The 24,986-nt window shown below is 40.6% G+C and overlaps 1 protein-coding gene across 2 annotated transcripts in view; it reads left to right on the forward strand.

Moving 5' to 3' along the window:
• DTWD2 (DTW motif tRNA-uridine aminocarboxypropyltransferase 2) overlaps nt 1-24,986 on the forward strand; it is a 542,198-nt gene that overhangs the window by 495,033 nt on the left and 22,179 nt on the right. For both annotated transcript variants that reach the window (XR_015250697.1, XR_015250698.1), the window contains one exon: nt 15,488-15,572. The gene's annotated coding sequence lies outside the window, so the exon portion shown is untranslated. The remainder of the gene's footprint in view (nt 1-15,487; nt 15,573-24,986) is intronic.

Raw genomic sequence — 24,986 nt, forward strand, 5'->3', positions numbered from 1 at the left:
TTAAAAATCTGAATAATTGGGGCGCCTGGGTGGCTCAGTCGTTAAGCGTCTGACTTTGGCTCAGGTCATGATCTCACGGTTCGTGGGTTGAAATCCCACTTCGGGCTCTGTGCTGATTGTGCAGAGCCTGCTTGGGATTATCTCTGTCATCCTTTCTCTCTGCCCCTCCTGGACTCATGCATTCTCTCTCTCAAAATAAATAAATAAACTTTAAAAAATCTAAAGAACTATACTATGTATATATGTATACATATATATGTATGTATGTTACATGTGTCTACATACATATATATGTATGTTACAAACTTAATTTTTTTCCTTACTTTCATTTCTCGTTTGAAAGTTAAAGAGCATGTGTACTAATCAGTGAGCTCCCAAATTTTATAGCCTGAATTGCCCTCTGTCTTTAGACTCTCTGTCTCCTATTAGGGGTCATAAGCCACACCCAAGGGTCTCCACCCATCATTGTGCAGTTTAAAAAGGATTCAACCCCGATTCAGAGCTTTGTGGCAGTACTGGTTCCTCATGATTTGCCTTTACTGCAGTTGTATTCTGAAATGCCGTCTAACTGCACCTGACAAATACATGCAGCCTCTCTTAGCTTGGTGGATTCCACATGAAGTGTGTGAAATACTTGTCTTGGGCTTATACTGTTCTTTTCGTCCTGTGGTCCCCCATCCGACTTTCTTACTCAGCCTTATTTCTTATGCAGAAATCTCTCTAAGTTTTATGAGAGCCTTGCATCGTTGATGGCGTATGTAGGTGGGGGTAAGTATGTGAGCAACTACTCAAAAGCCAAGTGATGCAGCAGTAGGGGGCCTATTCCTAGGCTAAGCTTGAAATCTTGAAAGAAATAAAAAATGAAAATTGTATTCAAATGAGGTTTCCCAGTTTCTTCTTTGATATTAAACTGATGAGGTAAATTGCTTTCAGAAGTTAAAATAGAGATCTAAAGGTTATAATAATATCAATGCAAAAATAGCCCAGAGAAATGAAGAGACGGAGAGTTCATTTAAATATGCGAATGACTTGTGGAGATGTAATGGCCCTATTAATATTAATTACGCCATTATCATTCACTGCTCTCCAAATGGAAAATTGCCAGTCCATGTATCACTGGCAGAGACCTGAAATGTAAATACAAGTTGACAACCTCGCTTCTGTGCATACAGGTCACCCATGTTCCTAGTTGAAAACATCATAACTAATCTAATCTCGAAGCAGTCTAAGTTGGGCAGAAAAACTCAGGAACTGAAGGTTTTCCAACTTCTAAATGCTGATTGTCATGGTACCTTGGGCTTGGTCTTCCACCAGTTGAAGTCCTGACGTCTGGCCAGTACCAAAGTGCTGGTTTCAGGTTCTGGTTTATCTCTTCTGGGTCTGCATACCCCCCTTAGGAAGGTGGTGGGGAAGAACCCCTATGGAGGGGTTCTGCATAGTGAGGAGATGGTCAAGGGATGGTCTGTTTTTGACGACCTGGGATACAGGGGATGGCTTGTTTCAAAAACCATTATTTACACCCAAAGTTTTTCTTTATTTGGGGATGAATAAGGGTGAAGATGTTATGCCTGAAAAACTATCTCATCAGAGAGAGAGAGAGGTTAGGCTTTTAACTCTGCACACTGGTGCTTTTTTATTGAAGCAATTGGCATTTAATGAGGAAGATAACACCATTTTGAAGGTTGTATTTATTTATTTTTAAACACTGTGACTGTCCTAGTGTTTAGAAGATAATGTTTTTATGTGTGGTTGAAAATGGTTGGTATCAAGTTGAGTCCTGCACAGATACATTTCATTAAATTCCCAAGACTTCGGTTTTCACCCCATTAAGCTCCATTATCAAAATTGCCAGGCAATCCCTTAAAAGCTTAAAAGTTACATTTCTAATAATTGCCCAGGTCTCTTCCCTCTTGTTCAAGTGTAACATGCTATTTTGAATGAGTCAGAGTGTGTGTTTAGCTGCCAGTTTGAATCCCCACATCTGGGAATCGTCCCAAGATCACATGCTTCCTGTCTGGAGGAAGGAGCATCCTCAGTATGAACAATCACCAGCAGTGATTTGAGGCAGCCATAAAAGGAGACATCCCGGGTGAGTCCATGTGATAAAATATGGAAAAGGGAGCTGTGGATGTCTTGGGTCCTTGACATGTGAAGGTAATTAAACCTCTAGATTCGAATTCTTCCTCTCCTCTTTATAACCATGCCTGGCCTAAGGAAAAAAAAAAAAAAAAAAGATTTGAAATATGGGCAGAGGGGTGTGGTGCCATATGGCAGCCTGAAACAAAATTACCCAAACACTTCAAAAACAAGCAGGGTGCGTTTCTCCCTCTGTTCAGTCACCATATGTGAGCTCAACACGTGAGAAGCTCCCTTCAAGTCGATTCAAACAGACTCTTTGTATTTTGGCCTCCAAGTGTGTTTCCTTGAAACAAAAACCAGAGGAGCTTGGAGAGACGTTCCAGTGAGGTCCCCGCAGGGTCTGAATCCAACACTGCAAAGCTCGTAGAACTATTTTTGAAGTGAAAAAATTTTAGGAAGATAATGGGGGAAAAAAAAGAATCCTTGCCTTCAAGAGGCAAGCTCGCTTTTGACATTAGACTGCTCTGGGAGTTGTTGATAGAAAGTAAGAGGGATATGTTCCTGCCCTGATCATCGGAGAAGGGCTTTTCATTGTTACAAACAATGAGCACAGAGATATCTTTACAAAATCACGAGAATGAATTGATTGAATGAAGAAGCAGTGAACTAAACGGGAAATATTAGTAAAATGTGATTTAGGTTGTTGGTGAGTCCTTGACTGCCTACTTCTTGAATCCAACCTTTCCTTTTCTTGTACGGCCACTAACAAGTGGCTGTTAACTTTTTTTTTTTTTTTTTTTAATTTTTTTTTTCAAACGTTTATTTATTTTTGGGACAGAGAGAGACAGAGCATGAACGGGGGAGGGGCAGAGAGAGAGGGAGACACAGAATCGGAAACAGGCTCCAGGCTCTGAGCCATCAGCCCAGAGCCTGACGCGGGGCTCGAACTCACGGACCGCGAGATCGTGACCTGGCTGAAGTCGGACGCTTAACCGACTGCGCCACCCAGGCGCCCCGGCTGTTAACTTTTATCACAACACCTCTTTCCACCTTCTACTTTGAAGTTACCACTTGGCTTATTTAAAACATGCATACTGCCTTGGGACTAGGAAACCTCGTGATGTCTTTGGTATTGAGTATATTGTACAATATATAAACAAAGTCCTCAAAATGTAATTGCGAATACAATGAAATCATAGGAAAGAAAATCCCGAGCAGAATTTACCAGAAGAAATCAGCATCAGAAAAATCTAAAGGTCTAGAAATGCATCTGATGAGTCTGAGAGGGAGACAACATTTAGACATTTCAAAGGATCTTATGTTAGATCTAGATTCCAATTCAAGTACTTAATACAGCACCACTGATTTTTTTTATGTGTATTTTGAGAGAGAGTGTGAATGGGGGAGGGGCAGAGAGAGAGAGAGAGAGATTGAGAGAGAATCCCAAGCAGGTTCTGGCCTGTCAGCACAGAGCCTGATGCGGGGCTCGAGCTCACGAACTGTGAGATCATGACCTGAGCCAAAATCAGGAGTCAGAAGCATCAGTCACCTGACTGAGCCATACAAACGGACGCTCCCACCACTGATTTTCAGTTAAAGTCACTGTGTTGAATTGAGTAGTTGGCAAAAGCTTTTGGTGAAGGCCAAATTGATGAATGGCTGGGTGATTCAGTAAACATTTTTGAATACCTGGTACGTATTACCAACCAGTCTGGTCAACATTTTTACTGGCCTAGCTATAGGGCAATTTGAACACAATAAGAGTGCTAGTACCTTTATTTTCGTTCTCTGCACAGTATGCCAGGCATTTAATTCTTTTTGGAGTTTTCATTATACACATTTTAATGTTCTGAAGTTTTTGAGCTTTTGACACCACTAATTAATCTCCAGTTCTTTATTTAGTGTGTAACATTATACTAGTTATCAAAATAATAATTGGGTTGCTGGAACACATTATTATCAAAAGGTCAGACTCTTGGAGATCTCAGTTCTATTTAGATTTATAATAGTGTTTAGATTTGAGTTTCAAAGTATATCCACACACTCGCACAGTGTCACACATATCCGTTCACATGTTCAAATCTTGTCTTATTAACTGCATGGAGAGGACGTTATCTAAACATCAAGAGCAAAAGGAACTTTGGAATGCCTGCTGGTCCATAATATGAATCACTAAATGCCTATTTCCTTTTCCACATTTCTTGCATCATCCCTGACAAGGTAGCGAATGTTCTGGCATCTGTCGCATACCATAACCGTAAGCTTGCTAGAACGCAGTGTTAGGTCCTTGTGGTGTCAAAGAAGCACGTGTGACTTTTGGACGCCGCAGGGTAGCTGGATCCCAGAAACACCTTTCTTCCCTTGCCTGGTTGTTTTTTAAAAATTCCTTTGTAGGGGCGCCTGGGTGGCGCAGTCGGTTAAGCGTCCGACTTCAGCCAGGTCACGATCTCGCGGTTTGTGAGTTCGAGCCCCGCGTCAGGCTCTGGGCTGATGGCTCGGAGCCTGGAGCCTGTTTCCGATTCTGTGTCTCCCTCTCTCTCTGACCATCCCCCGTTCATGCTCTGTCTCTCTCTGTCCCAAAAAAATAAAAAACGTTGAAAGAAAAAAATTTAAAAAAAAAATTCCTTTGTAGAAATCAAAATTTGCCACTGCCCAAGTGGTTCAGTAGCTCGCTAATCTATAGTTCATTTCAATTGATCTTAAAGCTCAGGAGATAACATTTTTCTCAGTGGCTGGCCCCCATTTATATGTCGACACAGATCAGTGTTGATCACACAAGTGACCCAGGCTCTGAAGGGAAGAGTCGTGCTGGTCATCTAAAAAGTTATTGGAACAGACTTGCCCTTTGGTAGAAATGCATTGGGATGGAATAATGTCTCTTTTGCCAGAAGACAAGCACTCAAGTGATGTCAGCTGTGCTTGAAGAGGGCGTTTAAGCATCTTCTATTTAAACAAATGGAGTCACAGATTCTTTTTTTAAATTTTTTTTTTTAAAGTTTATTTATTTTTGAAACAGAGAGAGACAGCATGAACGGGGGAGGGGCAGAGAGAGAGTGAGACACAGAACCGGAAGCAGGCTCCAGGCTCTGAGCCATCAACCCAGAGCCTGACGCGGGGCTCGAACCCACGGACCGTGAGATCGTCACCTGAGCTGAAGTTGGACGCTTAACCGACTGAGCCACCCAGGCGCCCCGAGACACAGATTCTTTTTTTTTTTTTTTTTTTTTTTAATTTTTTTTCAACGTTTATTTATTTTTGGGACAGAGAGAGACAGAGCATGAACGGGGAAGGGGCAGAGAGAGAGGAAGACACAGAATGGGAAGCAGGCTCCAGGCTCTGAGCCATCAGCCCAGAGCCCGACGCGGGGCTCGAACTCACGGACCGCGAGATCGTGACCTGGCTGAAGTCGGACGCTTAACCGACTGCGCCACCCAGCCGCCCCTACACTTTCTTGACGGATGTTCCGTAGTTTGCTTCACTGAAGATTATTTACTGATAGGACTTTCAGTATGACTTGAAAATGTTCTATATGTATTAATTGATTTTTTAAATTAGGCATTTTTGGTATTAATTTCACTTTGGGAAAAGCAAGATAGAACATTATACAACTCATTACATTGTCCAACTATGAAAGGCCTGCAGCAATGAATTAATTTGCTAAATACTGTTTCTAAGTCATAGACTTAATGGACAAGACCCTGGGGAATTAAAATGATGATGGGTTCTAGGGATTGCCTGAATTGATAAAATAGTGCAATCCAGGTCACTTGCAGCTCTTTTTTTTTTTTTTTTTTAAGTTTATTTATTTATTTTGAGAAAGACAGAGAGCATGAGCAGGGAAGGAGCAGGGAGGGAGAGAGAGAATCATAAGCAGACTCCATGCTGTCAGTGCAGAGCCCCACATGGAGCTCATACTCATGAACCTGAGATCATGACCTGAGCCAAAATCAAGAGTTGGACACTTAACCGACTGAGCCACCCAAGCATCCCCAGGTCATTTGCAGCTTTAACTACAACTTCAGGGTATGACAACTTCATCTGTATTACTTGATCTCAAAATAGCTTATTTGAAAATAAGTTGTATTTACTAAGGTAGTCGAAAGAAGTTTCTCTGGTTTGGGGGCATTAGAAGGGTGCTGAGGATTTTGATGGTAGACCACTAATTAAATAGCAGAGGCCTCTCCTTTTAAAGTTAAGCTTCATTTTGCTAACCTTACTATAGGCTGTTGCCCTCTTGGTTAGAATTTAAGGAAAATACATTTTACTGTGCTTTAGTTACTCCACAAATGCATAAAAGTTAAAAAGGTTCGTAAAAAAAAAGGATAAAAAGAAAGGCGTTAGAAATGAGAGAGGGCTTAAAACGTCGTCGAGGCCCCTTAATTTATTATCTGCCGTTGTTCCTTTATGACTTACTGTTCTTTGAAACAGCTTCCTTGAAAGCAGTTTATTATGTACTTAATTGGCCTGACCCTCAGAGTTGTGCTTGTGTGTTTATACAGATGGCAGACCGCAATCCATAAGTCTCTCTACATCAAGAATCTCTGACTTCTTGTGAATTTACATTGAATTTCTTAAATAAATGAGTTTTCTGCTTTCATTTTTGTTTCCCCAAATCGTCCACCTTTCTCAGGGGCAAGGAGGCTAGTTTTCCCCTATGACCATAGTTATACAATATAATTCTTTTTTTTTTTTTTTTTTTTTTTTTTTTAAAGAGAGAGAGAGTGAGTTAGGACAGAGACTGAGCAGGGGAGAGCGGCAGAGGGACAGAGAGAAAATAGAAAATCTTAAGCAGGCTCCAGCTGAGCATGGAGCTTCATCCCACAACCCTGGGATCGTGACCCGAGCCCAAATCAAGAGTCGGACGCTCAACCAACGGAGCCACCCAGGTGCCCCTTCATCTTGCTCTTAATTCCTTCCAAAATCATTTGCTATGAAGCAGCCAGAATAATTTTTTTTTGAAACAATAAAAAAGCTTAAAATGCTCCCAATGATTTTCCATTGTATCTGAGATAAACAGATACAGTAAAAGTAAAATAAACAGATACAGATAAAGTAGAATATTCCTTTATGTTTAAATGCGTAATTATTTTTAGAGTGAGAGAGAGAGGGCATGAGCAGGAAGGCACAGAGAGAGAGAGAGGGAGACAGAGAATCCCAAGCAGCCTCTGCACTGTCAACACAGAGCCTGATGCAGGGCTTGAGCTCATGAACTGTGAGATCATGACCTGAGCTGAAATCAAGAGTCTGATGCCTAACTGACTGAGCCACCCAGGCACCCCTAAGGTAGAATATTCTTAACCCAGCTTTTTAGGCTCTGTGAGATCTGATCCCTTTCTACTTTTCTGTGTTTACCTTTAGCCATTCTCCCCTTTGACTAATTGCCTTCTTTTTTTTTTTTTTTTTAATTTTTTTTTTTTTCAACGTTTATTTATGTTTGGGACAGAGAGAGACAGAGCATGAACGGGGGAGTGACAGAGAGAGAGGGAGACACAGAATCGGAAACAGGCTCCAGGCTCTGAGCCATCAGCCCAGAGCCTGACGCGGGGCTCGAACTCATGGACCGCGAGATCGTGACCTGGCTGAAGTCGGACGCTTAACCGACTGCGCCACCCAGGCGCCCCTAAATATACTGGTTTTAATTTAGTTCCCCCAAAGAGACAAAGCTCATTCCCATCTAAGAACCTTTCTAGCTGGTGCCCCCTCTGGTAGAAACACATTTTCCCCTATTTTTTTCATCCCTAGCCTTCACTCTCAGATTAAGTGCTATTTTCACCTTAAGGGGATCTCAGAAGGAAGTTTCAAATAGAGGATTTTGGTGTGACTAATGGGAACTACATAAGAAGCAAAACAATGCACACAGAATTGTTTAGGTTGGCTTAAGAAACCAAAATGACAGTGTTGTGTATTAGATATCCAGAATTTATTCACCTTGCATAATGGAAACTTTATACCCTTTGACCAATATCTCCTTATTTCATTCTCCCCCCAACACCTCCCTCCTGCCTCTGGAAACCACTATTATCCTTTCCGCTTCTATAGGTCTGACTATTTTAGATTCCATATGTAAGTGAGGTCATGCAGGATTCATCTTTCTCTGCCTGGCTTATTTCACTTAGCCTAATGTTGTCCTTGTTTATCTATGTGGTTGCCTTAGTAGGGCTTCTTTTTTAAGGCTGAATACTATTTCATTATATATCTCTTTTTCTATCTATATATATGTCTGCCATCTTTCTATCTCATGTTTTCTTGTCCATTTACCCATCCCTGAAATTTAGTTATTTCCTTACCGTGGCTATTGTGAGTAGGGCCACAGTGACCATGGAGTCTTATCTCTTTGAAATCCTGATTTCAATACTTTTAGATAAATTCCTAGAAGTGGGATTGCTAGATGATATGGTTGTATATTTTTTAATTTGGGGGGAGAACCTTCCTACTATTTCCCATAGTTCTATGTCAGTTAAATGCCCATTAACAGTGTTCAAGGGTTCCCTTTTCTCCACATCCTCACCAACACTTGTTATCCTTTGTCCTTTTGGTCAAAGCCATTCTAAGAGACATGAGGTGATAGCTCATTGTGGTTTTGCTTTGAATTTCCCTGGTGATTAGTTATGTTAAACTTATCTTTTCGGATACTGATTGGACATTTGCAGATCTTCTTTTGAGATATGTTTATTTAGGTCCCTTGCCTATTTTTCACTATCTTTTGGAAATTAATCACTTGTCAGATAAATGGTTTGCAAATATTTTCTCCCATTCTTTAGGGTTGCCTTTTCATGGTGATGATTGTTTCCTTTGCTGTGCAAAAGCTTTTTAGTTTGGTGTCATCCCACTTTCCTATTTTTGCTTTTGTTTCCTGTGCTTTTGGTGTCATATCCAAATAAATGATTTGCCTAGACCAACGTCAAGAAACTTTTCCCCTATGTTTTCTACTTGTAGTTTTACAGATTCAGCTGTTATGTTTAAGTGTTTAACCCATTTTGAGTTGACTTTTTTACAGATGACATATGCTTAATTTCATTCTTCTAAATATGGATATTCAGTTTTCCTAGCACCATTTACTGAAGAGACTGTCCTGTCTCCATTGTGTGTTATTGGTATATTTGTCAAAGATCATTTGAGTGTAGGTATGTGGATTATTTATGGGTTAACGATTCTGTTCTATTGGTCTCTATGTCTGTTTTTATGCCCATGCCATATTCTTTTGATTACTATAACTTTGTAATATATTTTGAAATCAGGTGGTGTGATACTTCCAGCTTTGTTCTTGTTGCTGAAGATTTGTTTAAGTATTTGGGGTCTTTTATAGTTGCATATGAATTTAAAAAATTGTTTTCCTATTTTTCTAAAACACACCATTGGAATTTTGATAGAGATTGCATTGAAGATGAATACATTCTGGGGATATACTCTACAGCATTGTGACTCTAGTTAATAATGCTATATTGTATACTTGAAATTTGCTTAAGAGGGTAGATATCAAGTGTTGTCACCTTAACAAACAAAGAAGATGACAACTATGTGAGGTGATGGATATGTTAATTGGCTTGATTGTGGTGATTATTTTGTAATGTATAGGTATCTTAAATCATTGAGTTGTACACCTTCAATAAATACAATTTAATTGTCAATTATATCTCAGTAAAGCTGGGGGGAAAATGAGGCAGTAAGTGATGAGCTGTCGCTGCAAGGAGAATTTGAAAGCTGTGAAGAGCATAATTCATTAAAGGACTTTGCAACTTGCTCTTGACCCACATTTTAAATTGCAGAGAGTTAGTAAACCAGGACTAGAAATCTCCAAGCAATCAAGAAGACTAGACAAAACCTTGACTTATAAATAGAAAGAACAGCAGTAATGAAAAATTGGTTTAAGAGTTTAAGAGGCATCTTTGTAGTGACTGATCAGAAGTAGTCCACTATCCTACATGTCCTTACATTATCTCTGTGTTCTTCCCTTGTTTTGTAACACTTCTGTCATGGCTGGAAAGTGATGTGGGAGGAAGTAGATGATAGGAATCAGGGGCCTCTCAGAAACCAGTCATGATATGAATCTGATAAGTGAAAGTGAGTACTCATTGCATAGATTCTATGCATGACTGCTTGGGATGCGTCCTGTAATATTAATGTTAATATCATTCATTTTCCTAAACCTGACACAGTTTGTTGCATGAGTTGCAATGTTAATTTTCTGTCTGTGAAGCACAGGGGATTGAAGTGGCCCTCTGTGCTTTTTGTCTGCCTGGTACACACCCTCTTCTCATAAAGCAACCTGGTTTCTGATCGAGCATCTATCCTCCCCTGGCCGTGGCCTGGGTGTGTGACATTTGCTGGTCCAATCTGACACCTGGAAATTTAAATCTGGAGTAGAAATAACAGCCAGGAGCTGGTTTTCCCAGCTGCTAAACCATAAGACACTCATGACATTTTCCTATCTGTATTCTCAGAAATGCCCTAATTCTTCGACTTGTCTGAGGCAAAATAATTTCTTTGAATCACTGAGATACCAAGTACAGATGGAGCTAGAGCCTCAAGGTTGCAGAATGTTAATCTCTTACTGCTAGGAAGATCCACCTAATGAATGAAGTGAGGCCTGGCTTGGGAAATGGTCGTGGGCTGATAGAGATGTGTTCATGCAGATTTATTATCATGGCCTTGTAATGTCCCTTATGGCAATAGTGCTTTTATTCTAATTAATACATGATCTATCATTGAAGCAAATGCTTCCCAGTATAATTTTCACTAAAAAATGGAATCTGGTTGCTCTTCTTCCACAGCAGAGTGAATTCAGTGAAATGAACTTCTGGGTTTTGGCTACTAAACCATGCTTTCCTTCCATTCATTCATTGTCATTCAATAAGCATTTTCAGATACTATAAACATTTCTATACTACATCGAGTACACTAAGCTGTGGGCTAATAGGGTTTCTTTCCAGAACATTTTTATGTGACCAAGGTGATCAGTTTTGCTAGAGAAAAATTTAAGAGACTTCAGGAACAAAGTGTCATTTCAGACAGACAGAGATCCATGAAGTTTGTAAAGACTTTGAAGAGATTGTGGGTCTATAAAACAACTATCCTTGTCAATGGCTCCAGGATATAGTCTAGTATTTAACCTCAGAAGATTTCAAAAAATTCTCTTATGAACTAACTAGAATTCTTCTCCTAAGATCCATTTATGCCTTCCACCCCATCTTTGCATCTATGGAATAGCCCATTCCTTAACGATAACCCTTCACTTCATTAATAGAGTTCATGAAATCCTTTCTGTAGTTAAGACAGTTACTAAGTCACTTTTTAGCCTTTTTCCTTCTCCGGGCTGTCATCTAATTATGTCAACCTTTATACCATAATTAAACTAAAGAGTGCTGCAGAAGAATTGAATTTAATACTTCCTAATCAAACCAGGGGACTGGAGAAGAGAACTGTGGTTAGTGGCCTAGTAAAGCTAAAGATGTTTCATGGTCTGTGCTGTTCTGTGCTTTAAGCCTCCATCTGGCAGAGGCTTGGAGGAAGCAAACAAAAAAGTCATTACAACCATTGTCTTTCAGTGGGGCTTGACCCATGGGTGAACTTGAAGTACCTGAAACAGGTATGAATCATGCTACCTTGATTAAAAAAAAAAAAATCCCAAACACAGAAATACTCAGTGTGTTCACAGTAACATCCTAGAAGATCAGCTTCCGGATCTAGCAAGTTTGAATCTTAGATCTCCCAGTGTAAAGTACAGAACAACCTTAGAATTACCAGCTTTAAGTGATCTCATATGTACCTCACTATCACGTGTCTTCTGTCCTCTGCTGCGTTTAGGGGAGAGAGTGATGGCCCAGTGGTTCTATTGAGCCCACGTATGTGCTTGCCGTGAGTATCTCTTTAGCCATAACTGTTCCTTTATTACCTTTAAAATGGCTGATAGATTTTAATATATTCTCTACATATTTTAGATAAAATATATGTTCCAAATAACTTCATCTCCATATGCCCTCTTTGACTTTTTTTTTTTTTTTTACTTTCTCTTCTGACTGCTATCTATACCTTAACACGAGGAGCAAGGAAGTTGGGAAATTACTCTGGTGGTCCCCCACTTTCCTTCCTCCTAACCTGAACATAAAGCTGACCTGCAATTTGAATCAGAAGCTATGTGATTTTTCAGTCTCAGCTCCTTCCAGGGCTGCTGTCTCTAACTGGATGTCCTCGGGCCAAAACTAGGGTGCACCAAGGGAGATGCCCAGGGTGCAACATTTAGAGAAGCACTTACTCTGAGTTCTCCAAGTGCTGGCTCTGAGTGCCTCCTGGCCTGACCCTCCTAAGTCATTCCCAGTGAGATATGCAGTAGGCGTATAGACATGCTAGGATGTGGTTGGAGGACAGTTGTACTCTTTAGCTGCAATCCTAGAATAGTTTGACCCACATAGACATGGAATAAGAATTCTGTGGACCCCGGGGCAGGGAGGGGGGCGGATCTTGGGCATTAACTTTCTGTGGCTAAATCAAGATCTCTATTCTGGTCCCTCTGAAACTTTTTTTCACCTCTCTTGACTTTGTGCTGATTTTATAGGCTGAATTGCATTCCCCCAAAATTGATAAGTTGAAGTACTAATCCAAGTACATCAGAATGTAACTGTATTTGGATGTAGGGACTTTAAAGTGTTAATTAAGAGTAAATGAGGTCATCTGGTGGGCCCTAATGCAATAAATTGGGTGTGCTTATCAGAAGGGGTAGAGGGGCACCTGGGCGGCTCAGTCAGTTAAGTGTCCGACTTCAGCTCAGGTCATGATCTCGTGGTTTGTGGGTTCAAGCCCTGCATCCGGCTCTGTGCTGATAGAGCCTGGAGCCTGCTTCAGATTCTGTGTCCCCCTCTCTGTCTGCCCCTCCCCCCTTTATGTTCTGTCTCTCTCTCAAAAATAAATAAACATTAAAAATTAAAAAAAAAAAAAGAAGAGGTAGAGACCCAGGGAGGTATGTGGGGTAACAAGAAGCTGGCCATCTTGCAAGCCAAGGATAGTGGCCTCAGGAGACACCAAACCTTTCAACACCTGAATCTCAGACTTCCAGCTTCCAGCAGTATAAGAAAATAAATTTCTGTTGTTTAAGCTACCCAGTCTGTGGTATTTTGCTATGGTAGCCCAAGTAAGCAAATACAGCTGATCATATGGCCAGTGCAATGCCAGGAAAGTCCTAGTGTAGGAAAACTTTCCCTTTTTAGCTCTGAATATGACCTTCTGTGGCCCTCATATGGACGATTAGTTTTTACCATTTTATTCTTTACTCTAATGTTAAAGAAGCTATTCTTGGATTAAGAAATCCCTTTGTGAGTTATAATTAGGATTGGAGGCCAAGCCAGGAAAGACCTCTAGAGGCTTCTCTTTGCTCTAGGAATAGGATTGTAAATTTTAATGGATTGTCTCAATGTTCTCTGAGTTCGAGGCCATGCCCAGTCCCTGCTGTTATTACCTTCAGTGGAAAAAAAATCGACTAGATGTCATTCTTGAATGATGGACTCTGCCTTCCTTCCAAACAAAACCTGGCTAATTTCCATAATGTACATTTAATGATCAGGACCATTTATTTGTCTCCCTAGTTCTTTTTCATTTAATTTAAGGTTAAGTCACATCTATTCTCTTCACTCTTAAACACACATGAGTGTGTACGCACCCACAATATGTAGAAACTCCAATAACAATAAATTAAAATACATAAGAAAAGAGGTGCCTGGGTGGCTCAGTTGGTTAAGCATCCAACTTTAGCTCAGGTCATGATCTCACAGTTCGTGAGTTTGAGCCCTGTGTCGCGCTCTGTGCCGACAGCTCGGAGCCTGAAGCCAGCTTCGGATTCTGTGTCTTCCTCTCTCTCTGCCCTTCCCCTGCTCATGCTTTGACTCTCTCTCACATGCACACAAATAAACATTAATAAAATAAAATAAAATAAAATAAAATAAAATAAAATAAAATAAAGTAAAATAAAATAAAATAAAATAAAATAAAATAAAATACTTAAGAATGGACCAAAAGAACACTCCCCCCTCCCCCCAGGGGACAAATTATCTGTCATGAATTTGGTGGTGTCAAAAGCCAGTCCTAGGACTAATTCCACCGCCAGTGGGCTCGAGTATTCGTGTCTACAAAGGGAAGATATAGTACCAGACCACCTCTAATTCTGTTATGTAAAGATTCTATAACAAGAAATAAAGGAAAAATAATTGGAAAACGAAGGTGATATGTTCAAATCTTAACAGGCTGGACACATTATCTGAACCTCCACTCTTTCCTAGCCATGTCAAAACATTCAAAGTATACCTCTCTCGGATCTAGTAACCATATCCCAGCCATACATTTAGGCAAGTTATATTCATTCAGCATTTGAAATTTATTCCCGAGGCCAACATTTTCAAACCTGATGCCTATAGGCCACGATGGGGGCAGGGCAGGGGCAGTCGTGAGCTAAAGAGCAGAGCACGTAGACTGTCTAAAGGGTTCACCTAGGATTCTGCCCTGTGTATTACCGACATGTAAGGTGAGGGGATCCACAGTTGGTAGATCTTCAGATTTTCAGAAGCCAGATATCAGAAGCCAGACATACAAATTTTAATATCACATTTCATAACCTTAAAGATTTTTAAGTTTATGTATTTATTTTGAGAAAGGGAGCAAGCGGGGTAGGGGCAGAGAGAATCCTAAGCAGGCTCTGCACTGTCAGCATAGAGCCAGACACAGGGCTCGAACCCACGACCACGAGATCATGACCTGAGCTGAAACCAAGAGTCAGACATCCAGCCGACCAAGCCACCCAGGCACCCATTTCATAACCTTAGAATGTTGGCAACCATAATTTTTTTCTGGAAACTTTGTAAGGTAAATAAACATGTCTGCCATAATTTTTTAATATCCCTATAGTTCTCAATGTAGGAGCTATGCAAACATTCCCTGACATGGGATTCACATTGTCTACTTCTGTGGGAAATCTGTTCCCCCAGGGTGCGGCAGATTCTCATGGCTAATTACGTGTTCTGTCTTACTGCTTTCGACTAGCCCTACAATTTCATTTGAGCAGAGGGTTGTTTCCATAAATATATGTGAAGTGTTTAAAACAGTACTGGGCACATAACAAGCACTATTTAAGTGTTAGCTACTGTTACTAGTGAAGAGTTGGTCAGATGTATTCTGTAGGAATCATGAGTTACTGCCCTAATTATTCTACCATGTTGTTCTGGAGGAAGGCCATACTTGAATTTCATGAAATTCAAAAGCATTTTAAAACATCTTTAAAGTTTTTGTGATATTCAGAAATAGCTACACTTCATGCAAGGCTTTAATGTGCAAAAAACCGAAGAGAGTCTTAGCTAGTTTGCAACTTCTATTTTGCTATTTTTGCTTTTAGATTACAAAAAAATTTGCAATTTCATTTTTTATCTAGGTTACTCACAGCTGGGCTGACTTGGGGGATTTTACCTTTGGATCGGAGCATACAAATACTTCCATCAATATTCTATTTCCCAAAGGTATGCTAATTCTCATGAATAATCACAATAATCATGGCAAGTTTTTAGAGATTATAACTGAATCATTCCTCTGCAATTGCTGTAAAGAAAGCCTTGTAGTAGAAGCTACTTAACTTGAAGATTCTCTCACATTCTAGCCCCTGACCTACATTTCTAGGAGTGAGGAGTCTTTTGCTTTGTTCCTTTGCTTACATCACAACCTGTGCCCAGGATGCCTCTCATCTCCCTTTGATTGTCAAAATCATTTCCATCTTTAAATCATGGTTTCCAATTCTGCCTCCTCCAGGTAACATTTCTTGCTCCTTCGATATTGTAATCCTATGCCAGCCCTGACATTTTCTTCCTTTGAGACCTCTAAGCTGTTTTTTCTTGTGTCATTGAAGGTACTCACCCAGTTTTTATTATGCATGTCTATGTGCCTTGTATAGCTCCCTATACTAGATTTTCTGCTTTGTGGGAGTAAGATTATTGACATTGGTCATGCAATAGTACACATCTAATTAAATCAGGAATGTCCCTCTACTTTGGCTTAGAGGTATTGATACTTGGTTCCTTTCTTCCTCTCAGATGTTCAGTCCTTCTATGGCCAGTGGTTCTAATAGCAACTCCTAAATTTTCCTTAAATCAGTTGAGCTGAACACCCAAGTGGTATTGGGGTGTGCCATTTTCTCCTAATTTGTTCTTATAGATAGTACCATTTCTTGGCTCTATAACATTGTATAATCTCAGTGATATACTGAGATATTGGTTATCTTAGAATGGTTCATTGATTCCTTTGGGGATTGGTGTAAATTTAGAATATGAAGCCTTTCATTGTTTAACAGTGTCATAATTTCCCACAGAAAGCTGTGTAAACCTTGATATTCACTTTGCTTATACATTTGGGAGAAACTTTATAGAGAGATGTGATCACAAAGTGGCTTTCAAAGGCTGACTCTCCTGGTGTCCGCTGAGGGCTCACAGATGACATGTGAGGACAAACATCTCCAAAGCCAGCATGAATGTCAAGGTAGCTGGGTCTTGTCTTTCCCACAGCTAAGGTGCTCAGACATTTTGTTTGTCTGGAATAGAACCCAATATTGCCTCTTGTCCTTATGTGACTATTAATAGTGACCCCTTGTACCCACCCCCCCAAAGTGTGTCAGCTGATATAATACATTATATGGTCCACCTATTTACAATAGCCCTCTTATTGTCTTTGAAATGCCAGTTAGTACAGTATTGAATTATTGAATACCTGTGAGTTGAGAGGCAGTCAAAAACTAAACTGGAAAAAAGAGAAGATTTCCTCCTTAGAGCTGGGACCTCTTTCTTCCTGAGTTCAGTACATTCAATAAGATCCTGCAAGCAGAGTAAGTTCTTATCTCCAGAAGGTGTCCCTGATGTGTCTCCATGGCTTTATGGCAGTGTGTGTGTGTGTGTGTGTGTGTGTGTGTGTGTGTGATGGGTGGGTGATGGATGCAGAGGTGGATGCTATTACTGGTAATATTAATGCTCTTTCATAATGGAGTTGGCACAGTTAATGAGCATGGGAGCCAAGGAATCCAAATCTTTGGTAGCCAGCGTTGGTGACAGACATCTTCAGAAATTTTTGCCTCCTGGCAGATCCCTGAACTCAGCTAGGGGGACTTTTAGGTGAATCTTCTAGTTGGCTTTGTTTAGATTACTTTATAAACATCAGGATTCACATACCCACTTTTTTCTCCCCTGGACTCTGTATTATAATATTTTAAACTCACTTGTTTTTCCAATGCCCTTGTGAGATAGAACCTCATTTTTGAAATTCGGAGGTTATGTTCTTTCTCTTGGCCGTGCAATGACAGTGTTTTTTCAGTTAGATTTGGAGACAAGATTCAAGATACATCTGAAAAGAGACAGAGAAGTTATGATAAAAGAAAAACTATATGTCAGAAGACTTACTTTGGAGTTTGACTGTAAAAGTTCCTAAGTCAAGATCCTTGTCTCACATTTCTTAGTCTTTTATTCCTTACTTCCATCTCTGCGTCCGTTCACCCAGCAGATTCTAAACCATGTTACCTGAACACAAATTGAACTAATTCATCAGCTTAGGAACACGATAACCTGGATATGATTGGGGGCTAATGGAAACATTATGGAAAAGTTAAAGTCATCAATGACATTTCTTAAATTCTCTGAAGACACTCTGCAGTGCAGTGACTAAAAGCATGAGCCCCGGGGGTGCCTGGGTGGCTCCGTTGGATAAGCATCTGACTCTAGGTTTTGGCTCAGGTCATGTACTCACAGTTTGTGAGATTGAGCCGACATCGGGCTCTGCGCTGACAATGAGGAGCCTACTTGAGATTCTCTCTCTCTCTCTCTCTCTCTCTCTCTGTTCTCCCATCTCCCACTCACGCATGTGCTCTCTCTCCCTCAAAATAAATAAATAAAATTAAAAAAAACACATGAACCCTGTAGCTGGGCTGCAGGGGGTGAAGTTCCTATCCCCACACTTATTAGCTGTGTGTTCCATACCTATGGTCTCTAAATCTCAGGTCCCCATCTATAAAACAGAGATGGTGATGTCAGTATTTAGTTTACAGGGTTTTTAGGGATTGCATGTAAAAGTGCATGCTGAGATCTTAGTATTGTGTGTGGCACCTATGAGTGACCAGGTATTTGTATGAATCCTGTGTTTCTGGTGCTTTGACATCTGGAGCCTTATGGATCCTGGAGAGATTACTCCTCCCAGGACTGGCCAATTCCTAAAGATAATACATGACTCACCTGAGAGGGTGCCTTTTCTACATGGCAACTAACTAATTCAGAACCCAAGCCCTCACCTCTCCTCTGTTGGGTTCTCACACTCAGGACTACTATTCCTCTGCCTTAATGATCCCAGGGATGGGGATCAGACAATTGAGGACAACCTTTAAGCCCCAGAGCTCACTGAAATTATTCAAACCGGTCAGCCCTAACCCTGATTTCCCTGGCTCACCCATTCCTTCCTATGAAAACCGCAAGAAAGGCTCTTGCCCATTATTCCCTCTGCTTCCCAGCTGACCCTGGTGCTTCCCCTTGTGACATCTATCAGAGTGGTGTGGCTGCTCCTCTTGGGAACTGTGAGCAACAAACCATCTTTTCTTTTCTTTCTTTTTTTTTTTTTTAAATATGAAATTTATTGTCAAATTGGTTTCCATACAACACCCAGTTCTCATCCCAACAGGTGCCCTCCTCAATGCCCATCTTTTCAATAGAAATCATCTCCTTGCCTGTTGGCTGTCCTATACCTGAATAATAATAAAATTGACATTTTAGGACCATACTTAAACATTATTGTTGTTGTTGTTATTATTATTATTATATGCTAATAGGGAGGACTTAACACCAATTTGTTACCCTATAGATAAATGTCTTCATATAGGTAATTTGTCAAGGGAGGAAAAAAAAATGTTGGATTTTTGCTTAGAAAACCAGAGGACTTTGAAACAAGGAGATTTTAATTCCAGATTTAAGTCTGTCACCCAATTTTATTTGAGAAAGTATCACAGATTTTGTGTCACAGATTGTTTGCTTTTAAAATAAAAAAAATAGGTATGCCTGGGTGGCTCAGTTGGTTAACTGTCTGACTCTTGTTGATTTTGGCTCAGGTCATGATCTTACAGTTGTGGGTTTGAGCCCTGCGTTGGGCTCCATGCTGAGTGTTTGAGCCTGTTTGTGATTCTCTCTCTCTCTGCCCCTCCTCTTCTCACATGTGCTCACACATGCACTCACTGTCTCAAAATAAACATTTAATAAAATAAAGTAGACAAAATAATACAATCAGATTGATAAAAGCATCATTATAAAAGGATAAAATGAGAATGGCTAGGGAAAGGTTTTGAAAACACAAGATGGGAAATATTATGTTACATAGGGAAATCAGTGACCCAATTTGACAAAGAATAAAGAGCCATCCCATTTCCATTGATAAAGTAATGTTGTATATCATCTCAATCATTTATGCAAGAAAAATAATGAGGAAAAGCTATTATGGAGGCGACATCTAGGGAAATACATGCTAAACTATAAATGAACAATGCCTGTGATGAATTATGCATGATTTTAAATTAGTTAATGAAATAGATTCATATTAAATGATAATGAAGGATTTCTGGTTCTGGTTTTGAATTCCATACTGAAGTAAATCACTGTGCTAGAATTTCTCCTGACAGCCATGGCTGTGTAAATCTCTCCATGTGGCCTGTTCAGTGTGTCCTCCATAATGAGGAAGAAGGACATTGGAAGTGTTGACACGCTGGAACATGGGAGTGAGGCTATGGGTGGATAACGGATTGAAATGTGGAGAAAGAGCCTAGCATGTAGGCCCTTGCTTAGAATGGGTATTTTCTGCCAAGTAATTTACAGCTCAGTCTCCACATGGCCTTAGAGTGGGGCTCTGTTTTCTCCTTAAAGGATCTGACCTCTTCTAGCCAATTACCCCTGTGGTCTATCTTTCTTGATGGTTCTTTAGCTTCTAGCATTTTGTTTTGGATGGTTCCTCTTTTTCTTGCTTTGTGGCCTGTTGGCTCAGCTGGTGGCAATGAGGCAATCACTCAGTCCTGGAGGCAGCAGGGAGGGTCTTTGGTCATTTGGCAATTTGTTTTCCATGGCTGGAGCCACCTTTCAAGCTTAGTTGCAAGAATAGTGGACTTTTTTTCTTTTTTTGAATACCTACTAAATATCACGAGCTTCATATGCATTCTCTGACTGAATCCCTGTAATTCTCCTCTGAGCTGAGTGTTTTATAGTCACATTTTTCTAGTCAAGAGATCTGGACTCATGGAGGACAAGTGGTTTGGCCAAGGTGTCATACCTAGTAAATGACACAGCTAGAAAATGAGATCAGAGCTATCTCACTTCAACCCCTGTGCTCTTATCCGGTGATTACTTCTCAAATGTTCACCTGGTCACAGGAGAACATGGGCAGGAATAGAACTCTACACATTAGAAACACTGAGCACCACTAGAAAAACTCGAAGTATCTTGTCTACTTATTGCTTTGTCTTTATGTGTGAAACATGGCACATTCATGTTTGGCTCTGTGTATTTGTGCCCTAATCTCTTTCCTGATCTTGCTAGAGGTTAAAAACAGCCAATTGACCAATCAAACAACTGCTTATTCTAGTAAATTAAAAGCATCCTCTGTGAGGGGAATGATTACCTCACACACCCCAGACTTTTTCTTGCTACTGTTGAGGTAACATTTACCTCTTCAAGGATGTATACCTTTCTCATGTCCAGATTTGGACACAGTACAGCTCATAGACAGGAATCTCTGGTTGTCTCTTTGGATCCTCTGGTCCTGTTCCAAGATTAAGTTAAATTTCTTCACCTAATTGTATGACCCGGTGACCTACAACCAGAAATTGCTATGCACCAATTTTCTAAACCACCCTTGTTTGGCAGTTAACATTTAAGGCAAGGTATTACTGGCTCACCATTTCTGTTTGTACACTGTGTCCTGTGAACCTTCTGAGGTCATGTTACTTTTTGGTTTCTCCAACACCTTACGTAATGAATGGTCCATATGAGATGCTCAGTAAATACTGTTACTTTAGTCCCCCTGACATCCACTGGGGAGATTTGGGAAGCTTCACAAGTTCATCACCTGAGGTGTGTCTAAGTACTAACTTAACATAGATAACAAATTTCAGGTTATAGTAAATTTAAAACTTTTCCATAGCAACATTGCTTGCATAACTCAAGGTGCTGAAGCTGTCTATATTTGTCGCTCAGTGGACAATACCTTATTCTAGTCAAGGGAGATGATCTCAGTTGAATTGAAGAATAAAGAATTCTGACTTTGATGATCATGGGATCTCAGACTGCTTACCCCCTTCTTTGTCCCACTATATATTCTTGCCCACGTGTGTCCTGCGTGTTAAGCTTCTTAGGGATTAAACAAAATGCCTTCGTTTGCATGTACTTGGCTGTATGACTGTCTCAAAATCCATGTTCAATGTGTATCTAATGCTCTTAGTTCTTTACTGTTTATATATACATGGGCAGAAGTAAAAGCATCACTTATCTAAGGAGTAAATGATTTGGTTTTCCCACTTTGCTCCTTTCAGAATGAAGAAATCAAATAAAAGCTTTTTGAAGATTATCCTGGAAGCCAAATCAAAGTCAAGTGGCTCTCATTAGCAATTATAATAATCCAAATTATAATAATCAAGTAATTTTCCATTAGGTCCGTGAATTCAGGAAAGGGTCTATCTTTAATTGATACCATGTGGTTGTTAAATTTTCCCTTGAATTGAGCATATAAAAGTAGATTTTTTTTCCCCAGGGTTTCTGAAGGAGACTGGGTGGGATAGAGGCTAGCTTTTTCTTTCTGGTTTATTATTTATGTGGTCTGTGTGCATTTTCCCTCCCAATCTTTCATAGACACCTACTAACTGATTCCCTGTTGTACTATGGCTAAAGCCTGTGATTAATGTAATTTTAAAATAATTAATAGAACAGACGCACTGATGACACCCCAGTTTTTTGTTACCTTTTCATACCCTGCAGTTGATAAATCTACTCCCCATGCACTCTTGCTAGAATCATACATTGGGAAACTTTATGACCTCATTTTAGGATGATTTCTTTAAGATATTCTATTTGAAACTCCTAAAAAAAAATGCCTCTGAACATAATGTTTTCACACAGCATGTGTATTATTAATTTTTGAAAATGCGACCTCCAAAACCTATTACATTTGTCACACTGTGATGGAAACATTTACTCCTGGAGATGGTGTTTAGGCCATAAAGGCAAGCAGTCTCCAAAGCGGTGCTATTATCATTGTCGTATCTATGTGTACCTCTTCTCCTGCCAGCCACCAACTTCCATCAAGTTAGAAAGTACACAACAAGGCGATGACAACACTAAGTTTTGCAGGGGTTCATTTTGGGAGTTGGCATTTTGTTTGAGCCCTTGCCCACCGCACAAGTCAGTTCAGGCAGCCATAACAAAATGCCATAGACCAGGTGGCTTGACCAACAGGAGTTGACTTTTCATAGTTCTGGAGGCTGGGAAGTCCAAGATCACAGTGCCAGCTGATTTGGGTCCCTGGTGAGGGCTCTCTTCCTGGGTTGTAGATGGCCACCTTCTCACTGTGTGCTCACACGAGGTGGGGAGAGAATGAGAGAGAGAGAGAGAGAGAGAGCTAGCAAATTCTTTGGTGTCTTTTTTTTTTTGTTAGGGTATTAAATCCTATTATGAGGCCTCATCTTTTTAAAAAAAATTGTTTTAAGTTTATTTATTTATTTTAAGAGAGAAAGAGAGAGAGTTAACAGGCAAGGAACAGAGAGAGAGAGAGGGAGAGAGAGAATACCAAGTAGTTTCCATGCTGTCATCGCAGAGCCCATCATGAGGCTCCAACTCATGAACTGTGAGATCATAACCTGAGCTGAAATCAAGAGTCAGACACTTAACCAACTGAGACACCCGGGCGCCCCTCAAAAAGATATTCTAGGCTCATCTTGTATTTCCTCCTAAGAGCCCTATCTCCAGATACCATCACATTAGGGATTAGGGCTTCAATATAAGGATTTTGAGGGAATACAATTCAGTTAATAGCACCTACTCTAACTGTTACAGCCATCACAAAGGGCTAATCTTTTAGGGAAACATGAATGTGAACTCAGCTCCAACCTTTCCCCCAGGCTTTGCCTCCTCTGCTCTCTTCATGTAATCAGGCTTCCAAACTGCTGTCATTCTCTTTGTCTCTACCTGTGCTCAGGCTACTCCCTGTGCTGGACTTTCTCCCTGTCCCATCATGCAGCATACGCCCACATGTCCACATTCTCCCTATCATCCAAAATATATCTCAAATACCACCCCTTCTGCAAAACATTTTCTGCTTCTCATAACCAGAAATCATGAATTCACACTTTGGTGTCCCCGGCCTCTTTGATGTGCACTCTCAAGGCATCTGCATCCCAGGGAGGGGAAGTCCCTCATGTAACAGCAAGGCCTTGGAGGTCAGAGAATCAAAAATACAGCAAATAAGAAAATAAAGTTAATGACACCTTCCTTTTCTGGAAACCTGCCTCAAATAACCTCACTGGCAAGGATGCCCATTGGGGAGATCAGGAATGAGCATTTGAAATTGTTTGTAAAATTGGGGCACCTGGTTGGCTCAGTCAATTAAGTGTCCAACTCTTGATTTTGGCTCAGGTCATGTTCTCAAGGTTGGTGAGTTCGAGCCTCACATCAGGCTCTGTGCTGACAACCTGGAACCTGTTTGGGATTCTCTCTCTCCCTCTCTCTGCCCTTACCCCGTTTGTGCTTGCACAGTCTCTCTCTCAAAATAAATAAGTAAATTTAAGGGAAAAAAAGGAGGCGCACCTGGGTGGTTCAGTCAGTTAAGCTTCCAACTTCGGCTTATTTCATGATCTCACAGCTTGTGAGTTCGAACCCTGTGTCTGGCTCTGTTCTGACAGCTCAGAGCCTGGAGCCTGCTTTGGATTCTGGGTCTCCCTCTTTGTCTACCCCTCTCCTGTTTGCGCTCTGTCTCTCTCTCAAAAATCAATAAACATTAAAAAATTAAAAAAAAAAAAAAGAAAAAGGAACCATAAGTGAAATCAAAATGTCAGGCCTTGGTAAGAGTAAGGTGGGCAGGCTGCGATCGGAAGGTCATTAAGAGACATTCTTCAGTCCTTGTAATTGCTCTCTGTGCCCTCTTCTCCCTCTGCTACTTCTCTCCCCACTTCTCATGGACTGCTTTGCCTGCCACTCTAGATTTCTCTTCCTCGTAGGCTTTCCCTACTTGTGTTATATCTTCCATGTATATGCCCCCTCTGATGCCTCATGGCCCCATTGTAACTGTGTCCTTTCCTGATAAAATCTCTCAGCTGCTAAGGATCCCCTGATTCTCTCCTTATACCACAGTTTGCATTCCTAGGAGGGGGCTGTGTTTGGCTCCATACAAACCTGGTAGAGCCAAGATTGTGGTACCTGGGTGTACTGGCAGTTCTTCCAGAAGATGTGGTGGGTATGGCAGGGCCTAGAATTAATGTGTGTCATCGATATTGAGTTTAAGAGGAGGGAAGACATGGGGGCACCTGGGTGGCTCAGCCAGTTTAGTGTTCAACTCTTGATTCTGGCTCAGGTCATGATCCCCACAGTGTGCTCCATGCTGAGCATGGAGCCTGTTTAAGATTCTCTCTCTCTCTCTCTCTCTCTCTCCCTCTGCCCCTCCCCTGCTCATGCTCTCTCTCTCTCTCGATCTGTCTGAAAAAAAAAAAGGTACCCTCAAGGAGCATCCACCAGAAGAGAGGATATGGTCCATCTGAACAATGTGATTCATGTGAAAAAGTTCTGTCCAAAATAGCAAAGTGACATATAGATAACGTTCCTTTACTTGTGACGACATTAGTAATAATAGTGACAATAACATCTATCGTGTACATAGTACTTATTAAA

Source organism: Puma concolor, chromosome A1 (assembly GCF_028749965.1).
Source record: "Puma concolor isolate L17-30 chromosome A1, mPumCon1.1.hap2, whole genome shotgun sequence".
NCBI lineage: Eukaryota > Metazoa > Chordata > Mammalia > Carnivora > Felidae > Puma > Puma concolor.